Source organism: Schistocerca cancellata, chromosome 8 (genome assembly GCF_023864275.1).
Source record: "Schistocerca cancellata isolate TAMUIC-IGC-003103 chromosome 8, iqSchCanc2.1, whole genome shotgun sequence".
Lineage (NCBI taxonomy): Eukaryota > Metazoa > Arthropoda > Insecta > Orthoptera > Acrididae > Schistocerca > Schistocerca cancellata.
Genome location: NC_064633.1, coordinates 81208999 through 81235383, shown reverse-complemented (window position 1 = coordinate 81235383; position 26385 = coordinate 81208999). Strand labels below are relative to the sequence as shown.

Below are 26385 nucleotides of genomic sequence, written 5' to 3'. Positions count from 1 at the left end.
CGCGATTATCATCGTCGTCGTCGTCGTCGGCGGCGGCGGCGGCGGCGGCGCTTTGGTAATAGCGACAACTCGCCATTGTATCACTTAAGGTGAGGTACCTTCCGCAAGCGACTGAGATGGCACTAAGCGATTGAAGCTGATTTGCCACCTCTTGTTTGATCAGCGTCATAAGGGCTTGAATGTAACTTGCGATGGGACACAGCAAGAAGTAGCGTCGCACTTTTAGTACTAAAATTTGAGATGGAGAACTGGGTCAAAGATGGGAAATTCATTCCGCCAAGTGTACAAATGGTGAAAATGAGGTGTGTGTGGGGAAGCATATTGCGCCAGTGACCGTGTGGCCTAATGGATAAGGCGTCGGACTTCGGATCCGAAGATTGCAGGTTCGAATCCTGTCACGGTTGAGTTTTTCCTGTTCTGCAAAAGATGCATGCTGTTTTAGTGTGTTGTTTGAGTACTGCAAAACTAGTTGAAAGTAGCTGCTGTCCGCTTCCTGGCTGCAAAACCGGCGTCTACCTGAAGCACAAGCAAGACAAGGGTGATCTGTAGCGAAATTTTCGGCACAGTGCCGTTCAGGAGAGTTTTTGTTGCAACTACTGCATCTGATTCAGGACCCAAGGGCTACGCCACAGGCGTCTGCGCACAGTCGAGCATGTGTGTTGAATAATGGTGCTGATAGCCACGTATCATTTCAAGCAGATTTGATGCCTTTCGGAGACAATTTTTCATTAAATAGGATTGTAGCTGATTTGTGGCATCAGGAAATAAGCTGTAGTCAAAAGAATCTTCAATAGATGGTCGCAGGTCAAATCAGTATTGTATGGCTCGTAACCCTTGTGTACAGCCCGGCTAGCTCAGTCGGTAGAGCATGAGACTCTTAATCTCAGGGTTGTGGGTTCGAGCCCCACGCTGGGCGCCTCAAAATTTTGTGTCTACGCGGATCCAACATGCGCCCCTCTCGTGAGCCTTGCGTGATGAACGTAACGGGTTACGACGATGCCTAGCTTCGGATGAATATCAGAGGAACGGTATTTGAAGCTGAAAGTAACTCTGAAATGAAATAAATTTGTTTTGGAATTTAATTTGTACATCGATATGGTGTGAGATGTGTAGGAAAGCAGCAGCTGTGCTAACGAAATGCAAATAATGGTCGCTCATGCGGTGCGTTTCGAGCTGAAGGGCTCCGATTCACTAGTCTGTAAGAACAAAGTACCCGAAAAGCGCGCTAGGAGGCGCCTCCTTAGCTCAGTGGCAGAGCGCTGGTCTAGTAAACCAGAGGTCGAGAGTTCGATCCTCACAGGAGGCAAATGAATTTTGTAACAGCCCTTCCCACCGTGGCCCTTTCGAAAAAAGCGGTCAAGGATAAAAAAAATTATGAATGGGTGCGGTATTTAAGAAATGCTCTCGCAAATGAATAGTGTGAATTGTGCTATTAAAGTGGGCACCAGACACTGCTGCTTTTGGCAGTCTCCGGTGAATGCCGACGTGAAATACTTAGTTCTTGTGATGTATTTTCTACCCCTGATAAAGACCCTCGCGATTATCATCGTCGTCGTCGTCGTCGGCGGCGGCGGCGCTTTGGTAATAGCGACAACTCGCCATTGTATCACTTAAGGTGAGGTACCTTCCGCAAGCGACTGAGATGGCACTAAGCGATTGAAGCTGATTTGCCACCTCTTGTTTGATCAGCGTCATAAGGGCTTGAATGTAACTTGCGATGGGACACAGCAAGAAGTAGCGTCGCACTTTTAGTACTAAAATTTGAGATGGAGAACTGGGTCAAAGATGGGAAATTCATTCCGCCAAGTGTACAAATGGTGAAAATGAGGTGTGTGTGGGGAAGCATATTGCGCCAGTGACCGTGTGGCCTAATGGATAAGGCGTCGGACTTCGGATCCGAAGATTGCAGGTTCGAATCCTGTCACGGTTGAGTTTTTCCTGTTCTGCAAAAGATGCATGCTGTTTTAGTGTGTTGTTTGAGTACTGCAAAACTAGTTGAAAGTAGCTGCTGTCCGCTTCCTGGCTGCAAAACCGGCGTCTACCTGAAGCACAAGCAAGACAAGGGTGATCTGTAGCGAAATTTTCGGCACAGTGCCGTTCAGGAGAGTTTTTGTTGCAACTACTGCATCTGATTCAGGACCCAAGGGCTACGCCACAGGCGTCTGCGCACAGTCGAGCATGTGTGTTGAATAATGGTGCTGATAGCCACGTATCATTTCAAGCAGATTTGATGCCTTTCGGAGACAATTTTTCATTAAATAGGATTGTAGCTGATTTGTGGCAGCAGGAAATAAGCTGTAGTCAAAAGAATCTTCAATAGATGGTCGCAGGTCAAATCAGTATTGTATGGCTCGTAACCCTTGTGTACAGCCCGGCTAGCTCAGTTGGTAGAGCATGAGACTCTTAATCTCAGGGTCGTGGGTTCGAGCCCCACGCTGGGCGCCTCAAAATTTTGTGTCTACGCGGATCCAACATGCGCCCCTCTCGTGAGCCTTGCGTGATGAACGTAACGGGTTACGACGATGCCTAGCTTCGGATGAATATCAGAGGAACGGTATTTGAAGCTGAAAGTAACTCTGAAATGAAATAAATTTGTTTTGGAATTTAATTTGTACATCGATATGGTGTGAGATGTGTAGGAAAGCAGCAGCTGTGCTAACGAAATGCAAATAATGGTCGCTCATGCGGTGCGTTTCGAGCTGAAGGGCTCCGATTCACTAGTCTGTAAGAACAAAGTACCCGAAAAGCGCGCTAGGAGGCGCCTCCTTAGCTCAGTGGCAGAGCGCTGGTCTAGTAAACCAGAGGTCGTGAGTTCGATCCTCACAGGAGGCAAATGAATTTTGTAACAGCCCCTCCCACCGTGGCCCTTTCGAAAAAAGCGGTCAAGGATAAAAAAAATTATGAATGGGTGCGGTATTTAAGAAATGCTCTCGCAAATGAATAGTGTGAATGGTGCTATTAAAGTGGGCACCAGACACTGCTGCTTTTGGCAGTCTCCGGTGAATGCCGACGTGAAATACTTAGTTCTTGTGATGTATTTTCTACCCCTGATAAAGACCCTCGCGATTATCATCGTCGTCGGCGGCGGCGGCGGCGCTTTGGTAATAGCGACAACTCGCCATTGTATCACTTAAGGTGAGGTACCTTCCGCAAGCGACTGAGATGGCACTAAGCGATTGAAGCTGATTTGCCACCTCTTGTTTGATCAGCGTCATAAGGGCTTGAATGTAACTTGCGATGGGACACAGCAAGAAGTAGCGTCGCACTTTTAGTACTAAAATTTGAGATGGAGAACTGGGTCAAAGATGGGAAATTCATTCCGCCAAGTGTACAAATGGTGAAAATGAGGTGTGTGTGGGGAAGCATATTGCGCCAGTGACCGTGTGGCCTAATGGATAAGGCGTCGGACTTCGGATCCGAAGATTGCAGGTTCGAATCCTGTCACGGTTGAGTTTTTCCTGTTCTGCAAAAGATGCATGCTGTTTTAGTGTGTTGTTTGAGTACTGCAAAACTAGTTGAAAGTAGCTGCTGTCCGCTTCCTGGCTGCAAAACCGGCGTCTACCTGAAGCACAAGCAAGACAAGGGTGATCTGTAGCGAAATTTTCGGCACAGTGCCGTTCAGGAGAGTTTTTGTTGCAACTACTGCATCTGATTCAGGACCCAAGGGCTACGCCACAGGCGTCTGCGCACTGTCGAGCATGTGTGTTGAATAATGGTGCTGATAGCCACGTATCATTTCAAGCAGATTTGATGCCTTTCGGAGACAATTTTTCATTAAATAGGATTGTAGCTGATTTGTGGCAGCAGGAAATAAGCTGTAGTCAAAAGAATCTTCAATAGATGGTCGCAGGTCAAATCAGTATTGTATGGCTCGTAACCCTTGTGTACAGCCCGGCTAGCTCAGTCGGTAGAGCATGAGACTCTTAATCTCAGGGTCGTGGGTTCGAGCCCCACGCTGGGCGCCTCAAAATTTTGTGTCTACGCGGATCCAACATGCGCCCCTCTCGTGAGCCTTGCGTGATGAACGTAACGGGTTACGACGATGCCTAGCTTCGGATGAATATCAGAGGAACGGTATTTGAAGCTGAAAGTAACTCTGAAATGAAATAAATTTGTTTTGGAATTTAATTTGTACATCGATATGGTGTGAGATGTGTAGGAAAGCAGCAGCTGTGCTAACGAAATGCAAATAATGGTCGCTCATGCGGTGCGTTTCGAGCTGAAGGGCTCCGATTCACTAGTCTGTAAGAACAAAGTACCCGAAAAGCGCGCTAGGAGGCGCCTCCTTAGCTCAGTGGCAGAGCGCTGGTCTAGTAAACCAGAGGTCGAGAGGTCGATCCTCACAGGAGGCAAATGAATTTTGTAACAGCCCTTCCCACCGTGGCCCTTTCGAAAAAAGCGGTCAAGGATAAAAAAAATTATGAATGGGTGCGGTATTTAAGAAATGCTCTCGCAAATGAATAGTGTGAATTGTGCTATTAAAGTGGGCACCAGACACTGCTGCTTTTGGCAGTCTCCGGTGAATGCCGACGTGAAATACTTAGTTCTTGTGATGTATTTTCTACCCCTGATAAAGACCCTCGCGATTATCATCGTCGTCGTCGGCGGCGGCGGCGGCGCTTTGGTAATAGCGACAACTCGCCATTGTATCACTTAAGGTGAGGTACCTTCCGCAAGCGACTGAGATGGCACTAAGCGATTGAAGCTGATTTGCCACCTCTTGTTTGATCAGCGTCATAAGGGCTTGAATGTAACTTGCGATGGGACACAGCAAGAAGTAGCGTCGCACTTTTAGTACTAAAATTTGAGATGGAGAACTGGGTCAAAGATGGGAAATTCATTCCGCCAAGTGTACAAATGGTGAAAATGAGGTGTGTGTGGGGAAGCATATTGCGCCAGTGACCGTGTGGCCTAATGGATAAGGCGTCGGACTTGGGATCCGAAGATTGCAGGTTCGAATCCTGTCACGGTTGAGTTTTTCCTGTTCTGCAAAAGATGCATGCTGTTTTAGTGTGTTGTTTGAGTACTGCAAAACTAGTTGAAAGTAGCTGCTGTCCGCTTCCTGGCTGCAAAACCGGCGTCTACCTGAAGCACAAGCAAGACAAGGGTGATCTGTAGCGAAATTTTCGGCACAGTGCCGTTCAGGAGAGTTTTTGTTGCAACTACTGCATCTGATTCAGGACCCAAGGGCTACGCCACAGGCGTCTGCGCACAGTCGAGCATGTGTGTTGAATAATGGTGCTGATAGCCACGTATCATTTCAAGCAGATTTGATGCCTTTCGGAGACAATTTTTCATTAAATAGGATTGTAGCTGATTTGTGGCAGCAGGAAATAAGCTGTAGTCAAAAGAATCTTCAATAGATGGTCGCAGGTCAAATCAGTATTGTATGGCTCGTAACCCTTGTGTACAGCCCGGCTAGCTCAGTTGGTAGAGCATGAGACTCTTAATCTCAGGGTCGTGGGTTCGAGCCCCACGCTGGGCGCCTCAAAATTTTGTGTCTACGCGGATCCAACATGCGCCCCTCTCGTGAGCCTTGCGTGATGAACGTAACGGGTTACGACGATGCCTAGCTTCGGATGAATATCAGAGGAACGGTATTTGAAGCTGAAAGTAACTCTGAAATGAAATAAATTTGTTTTGGAATTTAATTTGTACATCGATATGGTGTGAGATGTGTAGGAAAGCAGCAGCTGTGCTAACGAAATGCAAATAATGGTCGCTCATGCGGTGCGTTTCGAGCTGAAGGGCTCCGATTCACTAGTCTGTAAGAACAAAGTACCCGAAAAGCGCGCTAGGAGGCGCCTCCTTAGCTCAGTGGCAGAGCGCTGGTCTAGTAAACCAGAGGTCGTGAGTTCGATCCTCACAGGAGGCAAATGAATTTTGTAACAGCCCCTCCCACCGTGGCCCTTTCGAAAAAAGCGGTCAAGGATAAAAAAAATTATGAATGGGTGCGGTATTTAAGAAATGCTCTCGCAAATGAATAGTGTGAATGGTGCTATTAAAGTGGGCACCAGACATTGCTGCTTTTGGCAGTCTCCGGTGAATGCCGACGTGAAATACTTAGTTCTTGTGATGTATTTTCTACCCCTGATAAAGACCCTCGCGATTATCATCGTCGTCGGCGGCGGCGGCGGCGCTTTGGTAATAGCGACAACTCGCCATTGTATCACTTAAGGTGAGGTACCTTCCGCAAGCGACTGAGATGGCACTAAGCGATTGAAGCTGATTTGCCACCTCTTGTTTGATCAGCGTCATAAGGGCTTGAATGTAACTTGCGATGGGACACAGCAAGAAGTAGCGTCGCACTTTTAGTACTAAAATTTGAGATGGAGAACTGGGTCAAAGATGGGAAATTCATTCCGCCAAGTGTACAAATGGTGAAAATGAGGTGTGTGTGGGGAAGCATATTGCGCCAGTGACCGTGTGGCCTAATGGATAAGGCGTCGGACTTCGGATCCGAAGATTGCAGGTTCGAATCCTGTCACGGTTGAGTTTTTCCTGTTCTGCAAAAGATGCATGCTGTTTTAGTGTGTTGTTTGAGTACTGCAAAACTAGTTGAAAGTAGCTGCTGTCCGCTTCCTGGCTGCAAAACCGGCGTCTACCTGAAGCACAAGCAAGACAAGGGTGATCTGTAGCGAAATTTTCGGCACAGTGCCGTTCAGGAGAGTTTTTGTTGCAACTACTGCATCTGATTCAGGACCCAAGGGCTACGCCACAGGCGTCTGCGCACTGTCGAGCATGTGTGTTGAATAATGGTGCTGATAGCCACGTATCATTTCAAGCAGATTTGATGCCTTTCGGAGACAATTTTTCATTAAATAGGATTGTAGCTGATTTGTGGCAGCAGGAAATAAGCTGTAGTCAAAAGAATCTTCAATAGATGGTCGCAGGTCAAATCAGTATTGTATGGCTCGTAACCCTTGTGTACAGCCCGGCTAGCTCAGTCGGTAGAGCATGAGACTCTTAATCTCAGGGTCGTGGGTTCGAGCCCCACGCTGGGCGCCTCAAAATTTTGTGTCTACGCGGATCCAACATGCGCCCCTCTCGTGAGCCTTGCGTGATGAACGTAACGGGTTACGACGATGCCTAGCTTCGGATGAATATCAGAGGAACGGTATTTGAAGCTGAAAGTAACTCTGAAATGAAATAAATTTGTTTTGGAATTTAATTTGTACATCGATATGGTGTGAGATGTGTAGGAAAGCAGCAGCTGTGCTAACGAAATGCAAATAATGGTCGCTCATGCGGTGCGTTTCGAGCTGAAGGGCTCCGATTCACTAGTCTGTAAGAACAAAGTACCCGAAAAGCGCGCTAGGAGGCGCCTCCTTAGCTCAGTGGCAGAGCGCTGGTCTAGTAAACCAGAGGTCGAGAGGTCGATCCTCACAGGAGGCAAATGAATTTTGTAACAGCCCTTCCCACCGTGGCCCTTTCGAAAAAAGCGGTCAAGGATAAAAAAAATTATGAATGGGTGCGGTATTTAAGAAATGCTCTCGCAAATGAATAGTGTGAATTGTGCTATTAAAGTGGGCACCAGACACTGCTGCTTTTGGCAGTCTCCGGTGAATGCCGACGTGAAATACTTAGTTCTTGTGATGTATTTTCTACCCCTGATAAAGACCCTCGCGATTATCATCGTCGTCGTCGTCGGCGGCGGCGGCGCTTTGGTAATAGCGACAACTCGCCATTGTATCACTTAAGGTGAGGTACCTTCCGCAAGCGACTGAGATGGCACTAAGCGATTGAAGCTGATTTGCCACCTCTTGTTTGATCAGCGTCATAAGGGCTTGAATGTAACTTGCGATGGGACACAGCAAGAAGTAGCGTCGCACTTTTAGTACTAAAATTTGAGATGGAGAACTGGGTCAAAGATGGGAAATTCATTCCGCCAAGTGTACAAATGGTGAAAATGAGGTGTGTGTGGGGAAGCATATTGCGCCAGTGACCGTGTGGCCTAATGGATAAGGCGTCGGACTTCGGATCCGAAGATTGCAGGTTCGAATCCTGTCACGGTTGAGTTTTTCCTGTTCTGCAAAAGATGCATGCTGTTTTAGTGTGTTGTTTGAGTACTGCAAAACTAGTTGAAAGTAGCTGCTGTCCGCTTCCTGGCTGCAAAACCGGCGTCTACCTGAAGCACAAGCAAGACAAGGGTGATCTGTAGCGAAATTTTCGGCACAGTGCCGTTCAGGAGAGTTTTTGTTGCAACTACTGCATCTGATTCAGGACCCAAGGGCTACGCCACAGGCGTCTGCGCACAGTCGAGCATGTGTGTTGAATAATGGTGCTGATAGCCACGTATCATTTCAAGCAGATTTGATGCCTTTCGGAGACAATTTTTCATTAAATAGGATTGTAGCTGATTTGTGGCAGCAGGAAATAAGCTGTAGTCAAAAGAATCTTCAATAGATGGTCGCAGGTCAAATCAGTATTGTATGGCTCGTAACCCTTGTGTACAGCCCGGCTAGCTCAGTCGGTAGAGCATGAGACTCTTAATCTCAGGGTTGTGGGTTCGAGCCCCACGCTGGGCGCCTCAAAATTTTGTGTCTACGCGGATCCAACATGCGCCCCTCTCGTGAGCCTTGCGTGATGAACGTAACGGGTTACGACGATGCCTAGCTTCGGATGAATATCAGAGGAACGGTATTTGAAGCTGAAAGTAACTCTGAAATGAAATAAATTTGTTTTGGAATTTAATTTGTACATCGATATGGTGTGAGATGTGTAGGAAAGCAGCAGCTGTGCTAACGAAATGCAAATAATGGTCGCTCATGCGGTGCGTTTCGAGCTGAAGGGCTCCGATTCACTAGTCTGTAAGAACAAAGTACCCGAAAAGCGCGCTAGGAGGCGCCTCCTTAGCTCAGTGGCAGAGCGCTGGTCTAGTAAACCAGAGGTCGAGAGTTCGATCCTCACAGGAGGCAAATGAATTTTGTAACAGCCCTTCCCACCGTGGCCCTTTCGAAAAAAGCGGTCAAGGATAAAAAAAATTATGAATGGGTGCGGTATTTAAGAAATGCTCTCGCAAATGAATAGTGTGAATTGTGCTATTAAAGTGGGCACCAGACACTGCTGCTTTTAAAAAAATGTAATGTCTAAAAAAAAAAAAAAAAAAAAAAAAAAATGTAATGTCTCTTCTTTGTTTATCTCCATGTACTCTCTTCGGCTGAAGAGCAGCGTATTGTGCTGCTGCCAGCCTACCTGTTTGTTCAGGTTTCCAAATTACAATAAAGTAAAAAAAAAAAAAAAAAAAAAAAAAATGTAATGTCTCTTCTTTGTTTATCTCCATGTACTCTCTTCGGCTGAAGAGCAGCGTATTGTGCTGCTGCCAGCCTACCTGTTTGTTCAGGTTTCAAAATTACAATAAAGTAAAAAAAAAAAAAAAAAAAAAAAAAAAAAAAAAAAAAAACTGCTGCTTTTGGCAGTCTCCGGTGAATGCCGACGTGAAATACTTAGTTCTTGTGATGTATTTTCTACCCCTGATAAAGACCCTCGCGATTATCATCGTCGTCGTCGTCGTCGGCGGCGGCGGCGCTTTGGTAATAGCGACAACTCGCCATTGTATCACTTAAGGTGAGGTACCTTCCGCAAGCGACTGAGATGGCACTAAGCGATTGAAGCTGATTTGCCACCTCTTGTTTGATCAGCGTCATAAGGGCTTGAATGTAACTTGCGATGGGACACAGCAAGAAGTAGCGTCGCACTTTTAGTACTAAAATTTGAGATGGAGAACTGGGTCAAAGATGGGAAATTCATTCCGCCAAGTGTACAAATGGTGAAAATGAGGTGTGTGTGGGGAAGCATATTGCGCCAGTGACCGTGTGGCCTAATGGATAAGGCGTCGGACTTCGGATCCGAAGATTGCAGGTTCGAATCCTGTCACGGTTGAGTTTTTCCTGTTCTGCAAAAGATGCATGCTGTTTTAGTGTGTTGTTTGAGTACTGCAAAACTAGTTGAAAGTAGCTGCTGTCCGCTTCCTGGCTGCAAAACCGGCGTCTACCTGAAGCACAAGCAAGACAAGGGTGATCTGTAGCGAAATTTTCGGCACAGTGCCGTTCAGGAGAGTTTTTGTTGCAACTACTGCATCTGATTCAGGACCCAAGGGCTACGCCACAGGCGTCTGCGCACAGTCGAGCATGTGTGTTGAATAATGGTGCTGATAGCCACGTATCATTTCAAGCAGATTTGATGCCTTTCGGAGACAATTTTTCATTAAATAGGATTGTAGCTGATTTGTGGCAGCAGGAAATAAGCTGTAGTCAAAAGAATCTTCAATAGATGGTCGCAGGTCAAATCAGTATTGTATGGCTCGTAACCCTTGTGTACAGCCCGGCTAGCTCAGTTGGTAGAGCATGAGACTCTTAATCTCAGGGTCGTGGGTTCGAGCCCCACGCTGGGCGCCTCAAAATTTTGTGTCTACGCGGATCCAACATGCGCCCCTCTCGTGAGCCTTGCGTGATGAACGTAACGGGTTACGACGATGCCTAGCTTCGGATGAATATCAGAGGAACGGTATTTGAAGCTGAAAGTAACTCTGAAATGAAATAAATTTGTTTTGGAATTTAATTTGTACATCGATATGGTGTGAGATGTGTAGGAAAGCAGCAGCTGTGCTAACGAAATGCAAATAATGGTCGCTCATGCGGTGCGTTTCGAGCTGAAGGGCTCCGATTCACTAGTCTGTAAGAACAAAGTACCCGAAAAGCGCGCTAGGAGGCGCCTCCTTAGCTCAGTGGCAGAGCGCTGGTCTAGTAAACCAGAGGTCGTGAGTTCGATCCTCACAGGAGGCAAATGAATTTTGTAACAGCCCCTCCCACCGTGGCCCTTTCGAAAAAAGCGGTCAAGGATAAAAAAAATTATGAATGGGTGCGGTATTTAAGAAATGCTCTCGCAAATGAATAGTGTGAATGGTGCTATTAAAGTGGGCACCAGACACTGCTGCTTTTGGCAGTCTCCGGTGAATGCCGACGTGAAATACTTAGTTCTTGTGATGTATTTTCTACCCCTGATAAAGACCCTCGCGATTATCATCGTCGTCGGCGGCGGCGGCGGCGCTTTGGTAATAGCGACAACTCGCCATTGTATCACTTAAGGTGAGGTACCTTCCGCAAGCGACTGAGATGGCACTAAGCGATTGAAGCTGATTTGCCACCTCTTGTTTGATCAGCGTCATAAGGGCTTGAATGTAACTTGCGATGGGACACAGCAAGAAGTAGCGTCGCACTTTTAGTACTAAAATTTGAGATGGAGAACTGGGTCAAAGATGGGAAATTCATTCCGCCAAGTGTACAAATGGTGAAAATGAGGTGTGTGTGGGGAAGCATATTGCGCCAGTGACCGTGTGGCCTAATGGATAAGGCGTCGGACTTCGGATCCGAAGATTGCAGGTTCGAATCCTGTCACGGTTGAGTTTTTCCTGTTCTGCAAAAGATGCATGCTGTTTTAGTGTGTTGTTTGAGTACTGCAAAACTAGTTGAAAGTAGCTGCTGTCCGCTTCCTGGCTGCAAAACCGGCGTCTACCTGAAGCACAAGCAAGACAAGGGTGATCTGTAGCGAAATTTTCGGCACAGTGCCGTTCAGGAGAGTTTTTGTTGCAACTACTGCATCTGATTCAGGACCCAAGGGCTACGCCACAGGCGTCTGCGCACTGTCGAGCATGTGTGTTGAATAATGGTGCTGATAGCCACGTATCATTTCAAGCAGATTTGATGCCTTTCGGAGACAATTTTTCATTAAATAGGATTGTAGCTGATTTGTGGCAGCAGGAAATAAGCTGTAGTCAAAAGAATCTTCAATAGATGGTCGCAGGTCAAATCAGTATTGTATGGCTCGTAACCCTTGTGTACAGCCCGGCTAGCTCAGTCGGTAGAGCATGAGACTCTTAATCTCAGGGTCGTGGGTTCGAGCCCCACGCTGGGCGCCTCAAAATTTTGTGTCTACGCGGATCCAACATGCGCCCCTCTCGTGAGCCTTGCGTGATGAACGTAACGGGTTACGACGATGCCTAGCTTCGGATGAATATCAGAGGAACGGTATTTGAAGCTGAAAGTAACTCTGAAATGAAATAAATTTGTTTTGGAATTTAATTTGTACATCGATATGGTGTGAGATGTGTAGGAAAGCAGCAGCTGTGCTAACGAAATGCAAATAATGGTCGCTCATGCGGTGCGTTTCGAGCTGAAGGGCTCCGATTCACTAGTCTGTAAGAACAAAGTACCCGAAAAGCGCGCTAGGAGGCGCCTCCTTAGCTCAGTGGCAGAGCGCTGGTCTAGTAAACCAGAGGTCGAGAGGTCGATCCTCACAGGAGGCAAATGAATTTTGTAACAGCCCTTCCCACCGTGGCCCTTTCGAAAAAAGCGGTCAAGGATAAAAAAAATTATGAATGGGTGCGGTATTTAAGAAATGCTCTCGCAAATGAATAGTGTGAATTGTGCTATTAAAGTGGGCACCAGACACTGCTGCTTTTGGCAGTCTCCGGTGAATGCCGACGTGAAATACTTAGTTCTTGTGATGTATTTTCTACCCCTGATAAAGACCCTCGCGATTATCATCGTCGTCGTCGTCGGCGGCGGCGGCGCTTTGGTAATAGCGACAACTCGCCATTGTATCACTTAAGGTGAGGTACCTTCCGCAAGCGACTGAGATGGCACTAAGCGATTGAAGCTGATTTGCCACCTCTTGTTTGATCAGCGTCATAAGGGCTTGAATGTAACTTGCGATGGGACACAGCAAGAAGTAGCGTCGCACTTTTAGTACTAAAATTTGAGATGGAGAACTGGGTCAAAGATGGGAAATTCATTCCGCCAAGTGTACAAATGGTGAAAATGAGGTGTGTGTGGGGAAGCATATTGCGCCAGTGACCGTGTGGCCTAATGGATAAGGCGTCGGACTTCGGATCCGAAGATTGCAGGTTCGAATCCTGTCACGGTTGAGTTTTTCCTGTTCTGCAAAAGATGCATGCTGCTTTAGTGTGTTGTTTGAGTACTGCAAAACTAGTTGAAAGTAGCTGCTGTCCGCTTCCTGGCTGCAAAACCGGCGTCTACCTGAAGCACAAGCAACACAAGGGTGATCTGTAGCGAAATTTTCGGCACAGTGCCGTTCAGGAGAGTTTTTGTTGCAACTACTGCATCTGATTCAGGACCCAAGGGCTACGCCACAGGCGTCTGCGCACAGTCGAGCATGTGTGTTGAATAATGGTGCTGATAGCCACGTATCATTTCAAGCAGATTTGATGCCTTTCGGAGACAATTTTTCATTAAATAGGATTGTAGCTGATTTGTGGCAGCAGGAAATAAGCTGTAGTCAAAAGAATCTTCAATAGATGGTCGCAGGTCAAATCAGTATTGTATGGCTCGTAACCCTTGTGTACAGCCCGGCTAGCTCAGTCAGTAGAGCATGAGACTCTTAATCTCAGGGTCCTGGGTTCGAGCCCCACGCTGGGCGGCTCAAAATTTTGTGTCTACGCGGATCCAACATGCGCCCCTCTCGTGAGCCTTGCGTGATGAACGTAACGGGTTACGACGATGCCTAGCTTCGGATGAATATCAGAGGAACGGTATTTGAAGCTGAAAGTAACTCTGAAATGAAATAAATTTGTTTTGGAATTTAATTTGTACATCGATATGGTGTGAGATGTGTAGGAAAGCAGCAGCTGTGCTAACGAAATGCAAATAATGGTCGCTCATGCGGTGCGTTTCGAGCTGAAGGGCTCCGATTCACTAGTCTGTAAGAACAAAGTACCCGAAAAGCGCGCTAGGAGGCGCCTCCTTAGCTCAGTGGCAGAGCGCTGGTCTAGTAAACCAGAGGTCGTGAGTTCGATCCTCACAGGAGGCAAATGAATTTTGTAACAGCCCCTCCCACCGTGGCCCTTTCGAAAAAAGCGGTCAAGGATAAAAAAAATTATGAATGGGTGGGGTATTTAAGAAATGCTCTCGCAAATGAATAGTGTGAATGGTGCTATTAAAGTGGGCACCAGACACTGCTGCTTTTGGCAGTCTCCGGTGAATGCCGACGTGAAATACTTAGTTCTTGTGATGTATTTTCTACCCCTGATAAAGACCCTCGCGATTATCATCGTCGTCGGCGGCGGCGGCGGCGCTTTGGTAATAGCGACAACTCGCCATTGTATCACTTAAGGTGAGGTACCTTCCGCAAGCGACTGAGATGGCACTAAGCGATTGAAGCTGATTTGCCACCTCTTGTTTGATCAGCGTCATAAGGGCTTGAATGTAACTTGCGATGGGACACAGCAAGAAGTAGCGTCGCACTTTTAGTACTAAAATTTGAGATGGAGAACTGGGTCAAAGATGGGAAATTCATTCCGCCAAGTGTACAAATGGTGAAAATGAGGTGTGTGTGGGGAAGCATATTGCGCCAGTGACCGTGTGGCCTAATGGATAAGGCGTCGGACTTCGGATCCGAAGATTGCAGGTTCGAATCCTGTCACGGTCGAGTTTTTCCTGTTCTGCAAAAGATGCATGCTGTTTTAGTGTGTTGTTTGAGTACTGCAAAACTAGTTGAAAGTAGCTGCTGTCCGCTTCCTGGCTGCAAAACCGGCGTCTACCTGAAGCACAAGCAACACAAGGGTGATCTGTAGCGAAATTTTCGGCACAGTGCCGTTCAGGAGAGTTTTTGTTGCAACTACTGCATCTGATTCAGGACCCAAGGGCTACGCCACAGGCGTCTGCGCACAGTCGAGCATGTGTGTTGAATAATGGTGCTGATAGCCACGTATCATTTCAAGCAGATTTGATGCCTTTCGGAGACAATTTTTCATTAAATAGGATTGTAGCTGATTTGTGGCAGCAGGAAATAAGCTGTAGTCAAAAGAATCTTCAATAGATGGTCGCAGGTCAAATCAGTATTGTATGGCTCGTAACCCTTGTGTACAGCCCGGCTAGCTCAGTCGGTAGAGCATGAGACTCTTAATCTCACGGTCGTGGGTTCGAGCCCCACGCTGGGCGCCTCAAAATTTTGTGTCTACGCGGATCCAACATGCGCCCCTCTCGTGAGCCTTGCGTGATGAACGTAACGGGTTACGACGATACCTAGCTTCGGATGAATATCAGAGGAACGGTATTTGAAGCTGAAAGTAACTCTGAAATGAAATAAATTTGTTTTGGAATTTAATTTGTACATCGATATGGTGTGAGATGTGTAGGAAAGCAGCAGCTGTGCTAACGAAATGCAAATAATGGTCGCTCATGCGGTGCGTTTCGAGCTGAAGGGCTCCGATTCACTAGTCTGTAAGAACAAAGTACCCGAAAAGCGCGCTAGGAGGCGCCTCCTTAGCTCAGTGGCAGAGCGCTGGTCTAGTAAACCAGAGGTCGTGAGTTCGATCCTCACAGGAGGCAAATGAATTTTGTAACAGCCCCTCCCACCGTGGCCCTTTCGAAAAAAGCGGTCAAGGATAAAAAAAATTATGAATGGGTGCGGTATTTAAGAAATGCTCTCGCAAATGAATAGTGTGAATGGTGCTATTAAAGTGGGCACCAGACACTGCTGCTTTTGGCAGTCTCCGGTGAATGCCGACGTGAAATACTTAGTTCTTGTGATGTATTTTCTACCCCTGATAAAGACCCTCGCGATTATCATCGTCGTCGGCGGCGGCGGCGGCGCTTTGGTAATAGCGACAACTCGCCATTGTATCACTTAAGGTGAGGTACCTTCCGCAAGCGACTGAGATGGCACTAAGCGATTGAAGCTGATTTGCCACCTCTTGTTTGATCAGCGTCATAAGGGCTTGAATGTAACTTGCGATGGGACACAGCAAGAAGTAGCGTCGCACTTTTAGTACTAAAATTTGAGATGGAGAACTGGGTCAAAGATGGGAAATTCATTCCGCCAAGTGTACAAATGGTGAAAATGAGGTGTGTGTGGGGAAGCATATTGCGCCAGTGACCGTGTGGCCTAATGGATAAGGCGTCGGACTTCGGATCGGAAGATTGCAGGTTCGAATCCTGTCACGGTCGAGTTTTTCCTGTTCTGCAAAAGATGCATGCTGTTTTAGTGTGTTGTTTGAGTACTGCAAAACTAGTTGAAAGTAGCTGCTGTCCGCTTCCTGGCTGCAAAACCGGCGTCTACCTGAAGCACAAGCAACACAAGGGTGATCTGTAGCGAAATTTTCGGCACAGTGCCGTTCAGGAGAGTTTTTGTTGCAACTACTGCATCTGATTCAGGACCCAAGGGCTACGCCACAGGCGTCTGCGCACAGTCGAGCATGTGTGTTGAATAATGGTGCTGATAGCCACGTATCATTTCAAGCAGATTTGATGCCTTTCGGAGACAATTTTTCATTAAATAGGATTGTAGCTGATTTGTGGCAGCAGGAAATAAGCTGTAGTCAAAAGAATCTTCAATAGATGGTCGCAGGTCAAATCAGTATTGTATGGCTCGTAACCCTTGTGTACAGCCCGGCTAGCTCAGTCGGTAGAGCATGAGACTCTTAATCTCAGGGTCGTGGGTTCGAGCCCCACGCTGGGCGCCTCAAAATTTTGTGTCTACGCGGATCCAACATGCGCCCCTCTCGTGAGCCTTGCGTGATGAACGTAACGGGTTACGACGATACCTAGCTTCGGATGAATATCAGAGGAACGGTATTTGAAGCTGAAAGTAACTCTGAAATGAAATAAATTTGTTTTGGAATTTAATTTGTACATCGATATGGTGTGAGATGTGTAGGAAAGCAGCAGCTGTGCTAACGAAATGCAAATAATGGTCGCTCATGCGGTGCGTTTCGAGCTGAAGGGCTCCGATTCACTAGTCTGTAAGAACAAAGTACCCGAAAAGCGCGCTAGGAGGCGCCTCCTTAGCTCAGTGGCAGAGCGCTGGTCTAGTAAACCAGAGGTCGTGAGTTCGATCCTCACAGGAGGCAAATGAATTTTGTAACAGCCCCTCCCACCGTGGCCCTTTCGAAAAAAGCGGTCAAGGATAAAAAAAATTATGAATGGGTGCGGTATTTAAGAAATGCTCTCGCAAATGAATAGTGTGAATGGTGCTATTAAAGTGGGCACCAGACACTGCTGCTTTTGGCAGTCTCCGGTGAATGCCGACGTGAAATACTTAGTTCTTGTGATGTATTTTCTACCCCTGATAAAGACCCTCGCGATTATCATCGTCGTCGGCGGCGGCGGCGGCGCTTTGGTAATAGCGACAACTCGCCATTGTATCACTTAAGGTGAGGTACCTTCCGCAAGCGACTGAGATGGCACTAAGCGATTGAAGCTGATTTGCCACCTCTTGTTTGATCAGCGTCATAAGGGCTTGAATGTAACTTGCGATGGGACACAGCAAGAAGTAGCGTCGCACTTTTAGTACTAAAATTTGAGATGGAGAACTGGGTCAAAGATGGGAAATTCATTCCGCCAAGTGTACAAATGGTGAAAATGAGGTGTGTGTGGGGAAGCATATTGCGCCAGTGACCGTGTGGCCTAATGGATAAGGCGTCGGACTTCGGATCCGAAGATTGCAGGTTCGAATCCTGTCACGGTCGAGTTTTTCCTGTTCTGCAAAAGATGCATGCTGCTTTAGTGTGTTGTTTGAGTACTGCAAAACTAGTTGAAAGTAGCTGCTGTCCGCTTCCTGGCTGCAAAACCGGCGTCTACCTGAAGCACAAGCAACACAAGGGTGATCTGTAGCGAAATTTTCGGCACAGTGCCGTTCAGGAGAGTTTTTGTTGCAACTACTGCATCTGATTCAGGACCCAAGGGCTACGCCACAGGCGTCTGCGCACAGTCGAGCATGTGTGTTGAATAATGGTGCTGATAGCCACGTATCATTTCAAGCAGATTTGATGCCTTTCGGAGACAATTTTTCATTAAATAGGATTGTAGCTGATTTGTGGCAGCAGGAAATAAGCTGTAGTCAAAAGAATCTTCAATAGATGGTCGCAGGTCAAATCAGTATTGTATGGCTCGTAACCCTTGTGTACAGCCCGGCTAGCTCAGTCGGTAGAGCATGAGACTCTTAATCTCAGGGTCGTGGGTTCGAGCCCCACGCTGGGCGCCTCAAAATTTTGTGTCTACGCGGATCCAACATGCGCCCCTCTCGTGAGCCTTGCGTGATGAACGTAACGGGTTACGACGATGCCTAGCTTCGGATGAATATCAGAGGAACGGTATTTGAAGCTGAAAGTAACTCTGAAATGAAATAAATTTGTTTTGGAATTTAATTTGTACATCGATATGGTGTGAGATGTGTAGGAAAGCAGCAGCTGTGCTAACGAAATGCAAATAATGGTCGCTCATGCGGTGCGTTTCGAGCTGAAGGGCTCCGATTCACTAGTCTGTAAGAACAAAGTACCCGAAAAGCGCGCTAGGAGGCGCCTCCTTAGCTCAGTGGCAGAGCGCTGGTCTAGTAAACCAGAGGTCGTGAGTTCGATCCTCACAGGAGGCAAATGAATTTTGTAACAGCCCCTCCCACCGTGGCCCTTTCGAAAAAAGCGGTCAAGGATAAAAAAAATTATGAATGGGTGCGGTATTTAAGAAATGCTCTCGCAAATGAATAGTGTGAATGGTGCTATTAAAGTGGGCACCAGACACTGCTGCTTTTGGCAGTCTCTGGTGAATGCCGACGTGAAATACTTAGTTCTTGTGATGTATTTTCTACCCCTGATAAAGACCCTCGCGATTGTCGTCGTCGTCGGCGGCGGCGCTTTGGTAATAGCGGCAACTCGCCATTGTATCACTTAAGGTGAGGTACCTTCCGCAAGCGACTGAGATGGCACTAAGCGATTGAAGCTGATTTGCCACCTCTTGTTTGATCAGCGTCATAAGGGCTTGAATGTAACTTGCGATGGGACACAGCAAGAAGTAGCGTCGCACTTTTAGTACTAAAATTTGAGATGGAGAACTGGGTCAAAGATGGGAAATTCATTCCGCCAAGTGTACAAATGGTGAAAATGAGGTGTGTGTGGGGAAGCATATTGCGCCAGTGACCGTGTGGCCTAATGGATAAGGCGTCGGACTTCGGATCCGAAGATTGCAGGTTCGAATCCTGTCACGGTCGAGTTTTTCCTGTTCTGCAAAAGATGCATGCTGTTTTAGTGTGTTGTTTGAGTACTGCAAAACTAGTTGAAAGTAGCTGCTGTCCGCTTCCTGGCTGTAAAACCGGCGTCTACCTGAAGCACAAGCAAGACAAGGGTGATCTGTAGCGAAATTTTCGGCACAGTGCCGTTCAGGAGAGTTTTTGTTGCAACTACTGCATCTGATTCAGGACCCAAGGGCTACGCCACAGGCGTCTGCGCACAGTCGAGCATGTGTGTTGAATAATGGTGCTGATAGCCACGTATCATTTCAAGCAGATTTGATGCCTTTCGGAGACAATTTTTCATTAAATAGGATTGTAGCTGATTTGTGGCAGCAGGAAATAAGCTGTAGTCAAAAGAATCTTCAATAGATGGTCGCAGGTCAAATCAGTATTGTATGGCTCGTAACCCTTGTGTACAGCCCGGCTAGCTCAGTCGGTAGAGCATGAGACTCTTAATCTCACGGTCGTGGGTTCGAGCCCCACGCTGGGCGCCTCAAAATTTTGTGTCTACGCGGATCCAACATGCGCCCCTCTCGTGAGCCTTGCGTGATGAACGTAACGGGTTACGACGATGCCTAGCTTCGGATGAATATCAGAGGAACGGTATTTGAAGCTGAAAGTAACTCTGAAATGAAATAAATTTGTTTTGGAATTTAATTTGTACATCGATATGGTGTGAGATGTGTAGGAAAGCAGCAGCTGTGCTAACGAAATGCAAATAATGGTCGCCCATGCGGTGCGTTTCGAGCTGAAGGTCTCCGATTCACTAGTCTGTAAGAACAAAGTACCCGAAAAGCGCGCTAGGAGGCGCCTCCTTAGCTCAGTGGCAGAGCGCTTGTCTAGTAAACCAGAGGTCGTGAGTTCGATCCTCACAGGAGGCAAATGAATTTTGTAACAGCCCCTCCCACCGTGGCCCTTTCGAAAAAAGCGGTCAAGGATAAAAAAATTATGAATGGGTGCGGTATTTAAGAAATGCTCTCGCAAATGAATAGTGTGAATGGTGCTATTAAAGTGGGCACCAGACACTGCTGCTTTTGGCAGTCTCCGGTGAATGCCGACGTGAAATACTTAGTTCTTGTGATGTATTTTCTACCCCTGATAAAGACCCTCGCGATTATCATCGTCGTCGTCGTCGTCGTCGTCGTCGGCGGCGGCGCTTTGGTAATAGCGACAACTCGCCATTGTATCACTTAAGGTGAGGTACCTTCCGCAAGCGACTGAGATGGCACTAAGCGATTGAAGCTGATTTGCCACCTCTTGTTTGATCAGCGTCATAAGGGCTTGAATGTAACTTGCGATGGGACACAGCAAGAAGTAGCGTCGCACTTTTAGTACTAAAATTTGAGATGGAGAACTGGGTCAAAGATGGGAAATTCATTCCGCCAAGTGTACAAATGGTGAAAATGAGGTGTGTGTGGGGAAGCATATTGCGCCAGTGACCGTGTGGCCTAATGGATAAGGCGTCGGACTTCGGATCGGAAGATTGCAGGTTCGAATCCTGTCACGGTTGAGTTTTTCCTGTTCTGCAAAAGATGCATGCTGTTTTAGTGTGTTGTTTGAGTACTGCAAAACTAGTTGAAAGTAGCTGCTGTCCGCTTCCTGGCTGCAAAACCGGCGTCTACCTGAAGCACAAGCAACACAAGGGTGATCTGTAGCGAAATTTTCGGCACAGTGCCGTTCAGGAGAGTTTTTGTTGCAACTACTGCATCTGATTCAGGACCCAAGGGCTACGCCACAGGCGTCTGCGCACAGTCGAGCATGTGTGTTGAATAATGGTGCTGATAGCCACGTATCATTTCAAGCAGATTTGATGCCTTTCGGAGACAATTTTTCATTAAATAGGATTGTAGCTGATTTGTGGAAGCAGGAAATAAGCTGTAGTCAAAAGAATCTTCAATAGATGGTCGCAGGTCAAATCAGTATTGTATGGCTCGTAACCCTTGTGTACAGCCCGGCTAGCTCAGTCGGTAGAGCATGAGACTCTTAATCTCACGGTCGTGGGTTCGAGCCCCACGCTGGGCGCCTCAAAATTTTGTGTCTACGCGGATCCAACATGCGCCCCTCTCGTGAGCCTTGCGTGATGAACGTAACGGGTTACGACGATACCTAGCTTCGGATGAATATCAGAGGAACGGTATTTGAAACTGAAAGTAACTCTGAAATGAAATAAATTTGTTTTGGAATTTAATTTGTACATCGATATGGTGTGAGATGTGTAGGAAAGCAGCAGCTGTGCTAACGAAATGCAAATAATGGTCGCTCATGCGGTGCGTTTCGAGCTGAAGGGCTCCGATTCACTAGTCTGTAAGAACAAAGTACCCGAAAAGCGCGCTAGGAGGCGCCTCCTTAGCTCAGTGGCAGAGCGCTGGTCTAGTAAACCAGAGGTCGTGAGTTCGATCCTCACAGGAGGCAAATGAATTTTGTAACAGCCCCTCCCACCGTGGCCCTTTCGAAAAAAGCGGTCAAGGATAAAAAAAATTATGAATGGGTGCGGTATTTAAGAAATGCTCTCGCAAATGAATAGTGTGAATGGTGCTATTAATGTGGGCACCAGACACTGCTGCTTTTGGCAGTCTCCGGTGAATGCCGACGTGAAATACTTAGTTCTTGTGATGTATTTTCTACCCCTGATAAAGACCCTCGCGATTATCATCGTCGTCGTCGTCGTCGTCGTCGTCGTCGTCGTCGTCGTCGTCGGCGGCGGCGGCGGCGGCGCTTTGGTAATAGCGACAACTCGCCATTGTATCACTTAAGGTGAGGTACCTTCCGCAAGCGACTGAGATGGCACTAAGCGATTGAAGCTGATTTGCCACCTCTTGTTTGATCAGCGTCATAAGGGCTTGAATGTAACTTGCGATGGGACACAGCAAGAAGTAGCGTCGCACTTTTAGTACTAAAATTTGAGATGGAGAACTGGGTCAAAGATGGGAAATTCATTCCGCCAAGTGTACAAATGGTGAAAATGAGGTGTGTGTGGGGAAGCATATTGCGCCAGTGACCGTGTGGCCTAATGGATAAGGCGTCGGACTTCGGATCGGAAGATTGCAGGTTCGAATCCTGTCACGGTCGAGTTTTTCCTGTTCTGCAAAAGATGCATGCTGTTTTAGTGTGTTGTTTGAGTACTGCAAAACTAGTTGAAAGTAGCTGCTGTCCGCTTCCTGGCTGCAAAACCGGCGTCTACCTGAAGCACAAGCAACACAAGGGTGATCTGTAGCGAAATTTTCGGCACAGTGCCGTTCAGGAGAGTTTTTGTTGCAACTACTGCATCTGATTCAGGACCCAAGGGCTACGCCACAGGCGTCTGCGCACAGTCGAGCATGTGTGTTGAATAATGGTGCTGATAGCCACGTATCATTTCAAGCAGATTTGATGCCTTTCGGAGACAATTTTTCATTAAATAGGATTGTAGCTGATTTGTGGAAGCAGGAAATAAGCTGTAGTCAAAAGAATCTTCAATAGATGGTCGCAGGTCAAATCAGTATTGTATGGCTCGTAACCCTTGTGTACAGCCCGGCTAGCTCAGTCGGTAGAGCATGAGACTCTTAATCTCACGGTCGTGGGTTCGAGCCCCACGCTGGGCGCCTCAAAATTTTGTGTCTACGCGGATCCAACATGCGCCCCTCTCGTGAGCCTTGCGTGATGAACGTAACGGGTTACGACGATACCTAGCTTCGGATGAATATCAGAGGAACGGTATTTGAAACTGAAAGTAACTCTGAAATGAAATAAATTTGTTTTGGAATTTAATTTGTACATCGATATGGTGTGAGATGTGTAGGAAAGCAGCAGCTGTGCTAACGAAATGCAAATAATGGTCGCTCATGCGGTGCGTTTCGAGCTGAAGGGCTCCGATTCACTAGTCTGTAAGAACAAAGTACCCGAAAAGCGCGCTAGGAGGCGCCTCCTTAGCTCAGTGGCAGAGCGCTGGTCTAGTAAACCAGAGGTCGTGAGTTCGATCCTCACAGGAGGCAAATGAATTTTGTAACAGCCCCTCCCACCGTGGCCCTTTCGAAAAAAGCGGTCAAGGATAAAAAAAATTATGAATGGGTGCGGTATTTAAGAAATGCTCTCGCAAATGAATAGTGTGAATGGTGCTATTAATGTGGGCACCAGACACTGCTGCTTTTGGCAGTCTCCGGTGAATGCCGACGTGAAATACTTAGTTCTTGTGATGTATTTTCTACCCCTGATAAAGACCCTCGCGATTATCATCGTCGTCGTCGTCGTCGTCGGCGGCGGCGGCGGCGCTTTGGTAATAGCGACAACTCGCCATTGTATCACTTAAGGTGAGGTACCTTCCGCAAGCGACTGAGATGGCACTAAGCGATTGAAGCTGATTTGCCACCTCTTGTTTGATCAGCGTCATAAGGGCTTGAATGTAACTTGCGATGGGACACAGCAAGAAGTAGCGTCGCACTTTTAGTACTAAAATTTGAGATGGAGAACTGGGTCAAAGATGGGAAATTCATTCCGCCAAGTGTACAAATGGTGAAAATGAGGTGTGTGTGGGGAAGCATATTGCGCCAGTGACCGTGTGGCCTAATGGATAAGGCGTCGGACTTCGGATCCGAAGATTGCAGGTTCGAATCCTGTCACGGTCGAGTTTTTCCTGTTCTGCAAAAGATGCATGCTGTTTTAGTGTGTTGTTTGAGTACTGCAAAACTAGTTGAAAGTAGCTGCTGTCCGCTTCCTGGCTGTAAAACCGGCGTCTACCTGAAGCACAAGCAAGACAAGGGTGATCTGTAGCGAAATTTTCGGCACAGTGCCGTTCAGGAGAGTTTTTGTTGCAACTACTGCATCTGATTCAGGACCCAAGGGCTACGCCACAGGCGTCTGCGCACAGTCGAGCATGTGTGTTGAATAATGGTGCTGATAGCCACGTATCATTTCAAGCAGATTTGATGCCTTTCGGAGACAATTTTTCATTAAATAGGATTGTAGCTGATTTGTGGCAGCAGGAAATAAGCTGTAGTCAAAAGAATCTTCAATAGATGGTCGCAGGTCAAATCAGTATTGTATGGCTCGTAACCCTTGTGTACAGCCCGGCTAGCTCAGTCGGTAGAGCATGAGACTCTTAATCTCACGGTCGTGGGTTCGAGCCCCACGCTGGGCGCCTCAAAATTTTGTGTCTACGCGGATCCAACATGCGCCCCTCTCGTGAGCCTTGCGTGATGAACGTAACGGGTTACGACGATGCCTAGCTTCGGATGAATATCAGAGGAACGGTATTTGAAGCTGAAAGTAACTCTGAAATGAAATAAATTTGTTTTGGAATTTAATTTGTACATCGATATGGTGTGAGATGTGTAGGAAAGCAGCAGCTGTGCTAACGAAATGCAAATAATGGTCGCCCATGCGGTGCGTTTCGAGCTGAAGGTCTCCGATTCACTAGTCTGTAAGAACAAAGTACCCGAAAAGCGCGCTAGGAGGCGCCTCCTTAGCTCAGTGGCAGAGCGCTGGTCTAGTAAACCAGAGGTCGTGAGTTCGATCCTCACAGGAGGCAAATGAATTTTGTAACAGCCCCTCCCACCGTGGCCCTTTCGAAAAAAGCGGTCAAGGATAAAAAAATTATGAATGGGTGCGGTATTTAAGAAATGCTCTCGCAAATGAATAGTGTGAATGGTGCTATTAAAGTGGGCACCAGACACTGCTGCTTTTGGCAGTCTCCGGTGAATGCCGACGTGAAATACTTAGTTCTTGTGATGTATTTTCTACCCCTGATAAAGACCCTCGCGATTATCATCGTCGTCGTCGTCGTCGTCGTCGTCGGCGGCGGCGGCGCTTTGGTAATAGCGACAACTCGCCATTGTATCACTTATGGTGAGGTACCTTCCGCAAGCGACTGAGATGGCACTAAGCGATTGAAGCTGATTTGCCACCTCTTGTTTGATCAGCGTCATAAGGGCTTGAATGTAACTTGCGATGGGACACAGCAAGAAGTAGCGTCGCACTTTTAGTACTAAAATTTGAGATGGAGAACTGGGTCAAAGATGGGAAATTCATTCCGCCAAGTGTACAAATGGTGAAAATGAGGTGTGTGTGGGGAAGCATATTGCGCCAGTGACCGTGTGGCCTAATGGATAAGGCGTCGGACTTCGGATCGGAAGATTGCAGGTTCGAATCCTGTCACGGTCGAGTTTTTCCTGTTCTGCAAAAGATGCATGCTGTTTTAGTGTGTTGTTTGAGTACTGCAAAACTAGTTGAAAGTAGCTGCTGTCCGCTTCCTGGCTGCAAAACCGGCGTCTACCTGAAGCACAAGCAACACAAGGGTGATCTGTAGCGAAATTTTCGGCACAGTGCCGTTCAGGAGAGTTTTTGTTGCAACTACTGCATCTGATTCAGGACCCAAGGGCTACGCCACAGGCGTCTGCGCACAGTCGAGCATGTGTGTTGAATAATGGTGCTGATAGCCACGTATCATTTCAAGCAGATTTGATGCCTTTCGGAGACAATTTTTCATTAAATAGGATTGTAGCTGATTTGTGGAAGCAGGAAATAAGCTGTAGTCAAAAGAATCTTCAATAGATGGTCGCAGGTCAAATCAGTATTGTATGGCTCGTAACCCTTGTGTACAGCCCGGCTAGCTCAGTCGGTAGAGCATGAGACTCTTAATCTCAGGGTCGTGGGTTCGAGCCCCACGCTGGGCGCCTCAAAATTTTGTGTCTACGCGGATCCAACATGCGCCCCTCTCGTGAGCCTTGCGTGATGAACGTAACGGGTTACGACGATGCCTAGCTTCGGATGAATATCAGAGGAACGGTATTTGAAGCTGAAAGTAACTCTGAAATGAAATAAATTTGTTTTGGAATTTAATTTGTACATCGATATGGTGTGAGATGTGTAGGAAAGCAGCAGCTGTGCTAACGAAATGCAAATAATGGTCGCCCATGCGGTGCGTTTCGAGCTGAAGGTCTCCGATTCACTAGTCTGTAAGAACAAAGTACCCGAAAAGCGCGCTAGGAGGCGCCTCCTTAGCTCAGTGGCAGAGCGCTGGTCTAGTAAACCAGAGGTCGTGAGTTCGATCCTCACAGGAGGCAAATGAATTTTGTAACAGCCCCTCCCACCGTGGCCCTTTCGAAAAAAGCGGTCAAGGATAAAAAAAATTATGAATGGGTGCGGTATTTAAGAAATGCTCTCGCAAATGAATAGTGTGAATGGTGCTATTAAAGTGGGCACCAGACACTGCTGCTTTTGGCAGTCTCCGGTGAATGCCGACGTGAAATACTTAGTTCTTGTGATGTATTTTCTACCCCTGATAAAGACCCTCGCGATTATCATCGTCGTCGGCGGCGGCGGCGGCGGCGGCGCTTTGGTAATAGCGACAACTCGCCATTGTATCACTTAAGGTGAGGTACCTTCCGCAAG

General features: G+C 47.2%; 51 non-coding genes across 51 annotated transcripts; all 51 read left to right on the top strand.

Moving 5' to 3' along the window:
- Nucleotides 1–331: 331 nt before the first annotated feature.
- Trnar-ucg (transfer RNA arginine (anticodon UCG)) lies at nt 332–404 on the top strand. Its single transcript has one exon. It is a non-coding gene; the product is annotated as a tRNA-Arg (tRNA).
- A 439-nt stretch (nt 405–843) lies between these two features.
- Trnak-cuu (transfer RNA lysine (anticodon CUU)) lies at nt 844–916 on the top strand. Its single transcript has one exon. It is a non-coding gene; the product is annotated as a tRNA-Lys (tRNA).
- A 318-nt stretch (nt 917–1234) lies between these two features.
- Trnat-agu (transfer RNA threonine (anticodon AGU)) lies at nt 1235–1306 on the top strand. Its single transcript has one exon. It is a non-coding gene; the product is annotated as a tRNA-Thr (tRNA).
- Nucleotides 1307–1857: 551 nt separating this feature from the next.
- On the top strand, nt 1858–1930 carry Trnar-ucg (transfer RNA arginine (anticodon UCG)). The gene has a single exon. It is a non-coding gene; the product is annotated as a tRNA-Arg (tRNA).
- A 439-nt stretch (nt 1931–2369) lies between these two features.
- Nucleotides 2370–2442, top strand: Trnak-cuu (transfer RNA lysine (anticodon CUU)). The gene has a single exon. It is a non-coding gene; the product is annotated as a tRNA-Lys (tRNA).
- Nucleotides 2443–2760: 318 nt separating this feature from the next.
- On the top strand, nt 2761–2832 carry Trnat-agu (transfer RNA threonine (anticodon AGU)). Its single transcript has one exon. It is a non-coding gene; the product is annotated as a tRNA-Thr (tRNA).
- A 545-nt stretch (nt 2833–3377) lies between these two features.
- Trnar-ucg (transfer RNA arginine (anticodon UCG)) lies at nt 3378–3450 on the top strand. The gene has a single exon. It is a non-coding gene; the product is annotated as a tRNA-Arg (tRNA).
- A 439-nt stretch (nt 3451–3889) lies between these two features.
- Nucleotides 3890–3962, top strand: Trnak-cuu (transfer RNA lysine (anticodon CUU)). The gene has a single exon. It is a non-coding gene; the product is annotated as a tRNA-Lys (tRNA).
- A 318-nt stretch (nt 3963–4280) lies between these two features.
- Trnat-agu (transfer RNA threonine (anticodon AGU)) lies at nt 4281–4352 on the top strand. The gene has a single exon. It is a non-coding gene; the product is annotated as a tRNA-Thr (tRNA).
- Nucleotides 4353–4900: 548 nt separating this feature from the next.
- Nucleotides 4901–4973, top strand: Trnap-ugg (transfer RNA proline (anticodon UGG)). Its single transcript has one exon. It is a non-coding gene; the product is annotated as a tRNA-Pro (tRNA).
- A 439-nt stretch (nt 4974–5412) lies between these two features.
- Trnak-cuu (transfer RNA lysine (anticodon CUU)) lies at nt 5413–5485 on the top strand. Its single transcript has one exon. It is a non-coding gene; the product is annotated as a tRNA-Lys (tRNA).
- Nucleotides 5486–5803: 318 nt separating this feature from the next.
- Nucleotides 5804–5875, top strand: Trnat-agu (transfer RNA threonine (anticodon AGU)). Its single transcript has one exon. It is a non-coding gene; the product is annotated as a tRNA-Thr (tRNA).
- A 545-nt stretch (nt 5876–6420) lies between these two features.
- Trnar-ucg (transfer RNA arginine (anticodon UCG)) lies at nt 6421–6493 on the top strand. The gene has a single exon. It is a non-coding gene; the product is annotated as a tRNA-Arg (tRNA).
- Nucleotides 6494–6932: 439 nt separating this feature from the next.
- Trnak-cuu (transfer RNA lysine (anticodon CUU)) lies at nt 6933–7005 on the top strand. The gene has a single exon. It is a non-coding gene; the product is annotated as a tRNA-Lys (tRNA).
- Nucleotides 7006–7323: 318 nt separating this feature from the next.
- Trnat-agu (transfer RNA threonine (anticodon AGU)) lies at nt 7324–7395 on the top strand. Its single transcript has one exon. It is a non-coding gene; the product is annotated as a tRNA-Thr (tRNA).
- Nucleotides 7396–7943: 548 nt separating this feature from the next.
- On the top strand, nt 7944–8016 carry Trnar-ucg (transfer RNA arginine (anticodon UCG)). Its single transcript has one exon. It is a non-coding gene; the product is annotated as a tRNA-Arg (tRNA).
- A 439-nt stretch (nt 8017–8455) lies between these two features.
- On the top strand, nt 8456–8528 carry Trnak-cuu (transfer RNA lysine (anticodon CUU)). The gene has a single exon. It is a non-coding gene; the product is annotated as a tRNA-Lys (tRNA).
- Nucleotides 8529–8846: 318 nt separating this feature from the next.
- Trnat-agu (transfer RNA threonine (anticodon AGU)) lies at nt 8847–8918 on the top strand. Its single transcript has one exon. It is a non-coding gene; the product is annotated as a tRNA-Thr (tRNA).
- Nucleotides 8919–9809: 891 nt separating this feature from the next.
- On the top strand, nt 9810–9882 carry Trnar-ucg (transfer RNA arginine (anticodon UCG)). Its single transcript has one exon. It is a non-coding gene; the product is annotated as a tRNA-Arg (tRNA).
- Nucleotides 9883–10321: 439 nt separating this feature from the next.
- Nucleotides 10322–10394, top strand: Trnak-cuu (transfer RNA lysine (anticodon CUU)). The gene has a single exon. It is a non-coding gene; the product is annotated as a tRNA-Lys (tRNA).
- A 318-nt stretch (nt 10395–10712) lies between these two features.
- Nucleotides 10713–10784, top strand: Trnat-agu (transfer RNA threonine (anticodon AGU)). Its single transcript has one exon. It is a non-coding gene; the product is annotated as a tRNA-Thr (tRNA).
- A 545-nt stretch (nt 10785–11329) lies between these two features.
- On the top strand, nt 11330–11402 carry Trnar-ucg (transfer RNA arginine (anticodon UCG)). Its single transcript has one exon. It is a non-coding gene; the product is annotated as a tRNA-Arg (tRNA).
- A 439-nt stretch (nt 11403–11841) lies between these two features.
- Trnak-cuu (transfer RNA lysine (anticodon CUU)) lies at nt 11842–11914 on the top strand. The gene has a single exon. It is a non-coding gene; the product is annotated as a tRNA-Lys (tRNA).
- Nucleotides 11915–12232: 318 nt separating this feature from the next.
- Trnat-agu (transfer RNA threonine (anticodon AGU)) lies at nt 12233–12304 on the top strand. The gene has a single exon. It is a non-coding gene; the product is annotated as a tRNA-Thr (tRNA).
- Nucleotides 12305–12852: 548 nt separating this feature from the next.
- Trnar-ucg (transfer RNA arginine (anticodon UCG)) lies at nt 12853–12925 on the top strand. Its single transcript has one exon. It is a non-coding gene; the product is annotated as a tRNA-Arg (tRNA).
- A 439-nt stretch (nt 12926–13364) lies between these two features.
- Nucleotides 13365–13437, top strand: Trnak-cuu (transfer RNA lysine (anticodon CUU)). The gene has a single exon. It is a non-coding gene; the product is annotated as a tRNA-Lys (tRNA).
- A 318-nt stretch (nt 13438–13755) lies between these two features.
- Trnat-agu (transfer RNA threonine (anticodon AGU)) lies at nt 13756–13827 on the top strand. The gene has a single exon. It is a non-coding gene; the product is annotated as a tRNA-Thr (tRNA).
- A 545-nt stretch (nt 13828–14372) lies between these two features.
- Trnar-ucg (transfer RNA arginine (anticodon UCG)) lies at nt 14373–14445 on the top strand. Its single transcript has one exon. It is a non-coding gene; the product is annotated as a tRNA-Arg (tRNA).
- A 439-nt stretch (nt 14446–14884) lies between these two features.
- On the top strand, nt 14885–14957 carry Trnak-cuu (transfer RNA lysine (anticodon CUU)). The gene has a single exon. It is a non-coding gene; the product is annotated as a tRNA-Lys (tRNA).
- A 318-nt stretch (nt 14958–15275) lies between these two features.
- Nucleotides 15276–15347, top strand: Trnat-agu (transfer RNA threonine (anticodon AGU)). Its single transcript has one exon. It is a non-coding gene; the product is annotated as a tRNA-Thr (tRNA).
- Nucleotides 15348–15892: 545 nt separating this feature from the next.
- On the top strand, nt 15893–15965 carry Trnar-ucg (transfer RNA arginine (anticodon UCG)). The gene has a single exon. It is a non-coding gene; the product is annotated as a tRNA-Arg (tRNA).
- A 439-nt stretch (nt 15966–16404) lies between these two features.
- Trnak-cuu (transfer RNA lysine (anticodon CUU)) lies at nt 16405–16477 on the top strand. Its single transcript has one exon. It is a non-coding gene; the product is annotated as a tRNA-Lys (tRNA).
- A 318-nt stretch (nt 16478–16795) lies between these two features.
- Nucleotides 16796–16867, top strand: Trnat-agu (transfer RNA threonine (anticodon AGU)). The gene has a single exon. It is a non-coding gene; the product is annotated as a tRNA-Thr (tRNA).
- A 545-nt stretch (nt 16868–17412) lies between these two features.
- On the top strand, nt 17413–17485 carry Trnar-ucg (transfer RNA arginine (anticodon UCG)). Its single transcript has one exon. It is a non-coding gene; the product is annotated as a tRNA-Arg (tRNA).
- Nucleotides 17486–17924: 439 nt separating this feature from the next.
- Nucleotides 17925–17997, top strand: Trnak-cuu (transfer RNA lysine (anticodon CUU)). The gene has a single exon. It is a non-coding gene; the product is annotated as a tRNA-Lys (tRNA).
- Nucleotides 17998–18315: 318 nt separating this feature from the next.
- On the top strand, nt 18316–18387 carry Trnat-agu (transfer RNA threonine (anticodon AGU)). The gene has a single exon. It is a non-coding gene; the product is annotated as a tRNA-Thr (tRNA).
- A 539-nt stretch (nt 18388–18926) lies between these two features.
- On the top strand, nt 18927–18999 carry Trnar-ucg (transfer RNA arginine (anticodon UCG)). The gene has a single exon. It is a non-coding gene; the product is annotated as a tRNA-Arg (tRNA).
- A 439-nt stretch (nt 19000–19438) lies between these two features.
- On the top strand, nt 19439–19511 carry Trnak-cuu (transfer RNA lysine (anticodon CUU)). The gene has a single exon. It is a non-coding gene; the product is annotated as a tRNA-Lys (tRNA).
- Nucleotides 19512–19829: 318 nt separating this feature from the next.
- Nucleotides 19830–19901, top strand: Trnat-agu (transfer RNA threonine (anticodon AGU)). Its single transcript has one exon. It is a non-coding gene; the product is annotated as a tRNA-Thr (tRNA).
- A 556-nt stretch (nt 19902–20457) lies between these two features.
- On the top strand, nt 20458–20530 carry Trnar-ucg (transfer RNA arginine (anticodon UCG)). Its single transcript has one exon. It is a non-coding gene; the product is annotated as a tRNA-Arg (tRNA).
- A 439-nt stretch (nt 20531–20969) lies between these two features.
- Nucleotides 20970–21042, top strand: Trnak-cuu (transfer RNA lysine (anticodon CUU)). The gene has a single exon. It is a non-coding gene; the product is annotated as a tRNA-Lys (tRNA).
- A 318-nt stretch (nt 21043–21360) lies between these two features.
- Nucleotides 21361–21432, top strand: Trnat-agu (transfer RNA threonine (anticodon AGU)). The gene has a single exon. It is a non-coding gene; the product is annotated as a tRNA-Thr (tRNA).
- A 584-nt stretch (nt 21433–22016) lies between these two features.
- Trnar-ucg (transfer RNA arginine (anticodon UCG)) lies at nt 22017–22089 on the top strand. Its single transcript has one exon. It is a non-coding gene; the product is annotated as a tRNA-Arg (tRNA).
- A 439-nt stretch (nt 22090–22528) lies between these two features.
- Trnak-cuu (transfer RNA lysine (anticodon CUU)) lies at nt 22529–22601 on the top strand. Its single transcript has one exon. It is a non-coding gene; the product is annotated as a tRNA-Lys (tRNA).
- Nucleotides 22602–22919: 318 nt separating this feature from the next.
- Trnat-agu (transfer RNA threonine (anticodon AGU)) lies at nt 22920–22991 on the top strand. The gene has a single exon. It is a non-coding gene; the product is annotated as a tRNA-Thr (tRNA).
- Nucleotides 22992–23548: 557 nt separating this feature from the next.
- Trnar-ucg (transfer RNA arginine (anticodon UCG)) lies at nt 23549–23621 on the top strand. The gene has a single exon. It is a non-coding gene; the product is annotated as a tRNA-Arg (tRNA).
- Nucleotides 23622–24060: 439 nt separating this feature from the next.
- Nucleotides 24061–24133, top strand: Trnak-cuu (transfer RNA lysine (anticodon CUU)). Its single transcript has one exon. It is a non-coding gene; the product is annotated as a tRNA-Lys (tRNA).
- A 318-nt stretch (nt 24134–24451) lies between these two features.
- On the top strand, nt 24452–24523 carry Trnat-agu (transfer RNA threonine (anticodon AGU)). The gene has a single exon. It is a non-coding gene; the product is annotated as a tRNA-Thr (tRNA).
- Nucleotides 24524–25082: 559 nt separating this feature from the next.
- On the top strand, nt 25083–25155 carry Trnar-ucg (transfer RNA arginine (anticodon UCG)). Its single transcript has one exon. It is a non-coding gene; the product is annotated as a tRNA-Arg (tRNA).
- A 439-nt stretch (nt 25156–25594) lies between these two features.
- Nucleotides 25595–25667, top strand: Trnak-cuu (transfer RNA lysine (anticodon CUU)). The gene has a single exon. It is a non-coding gene; the product is annotated as a tRNA-Lys (tRNA).
- Nucleotides 25668–25985: 318 nt separating this feature from the next.
- On the top strand, nt 25986–26057 carry Trnat-agu (transfer RNA threonine (anticodon AGU)). Its single transcript has one exon. It is a non-coding gene; the product is annotated as a tRNA-Thr (tRNA).
- The last annotated feature ends 328 nt before the right edge of the window (nt 26058–26385 follow it).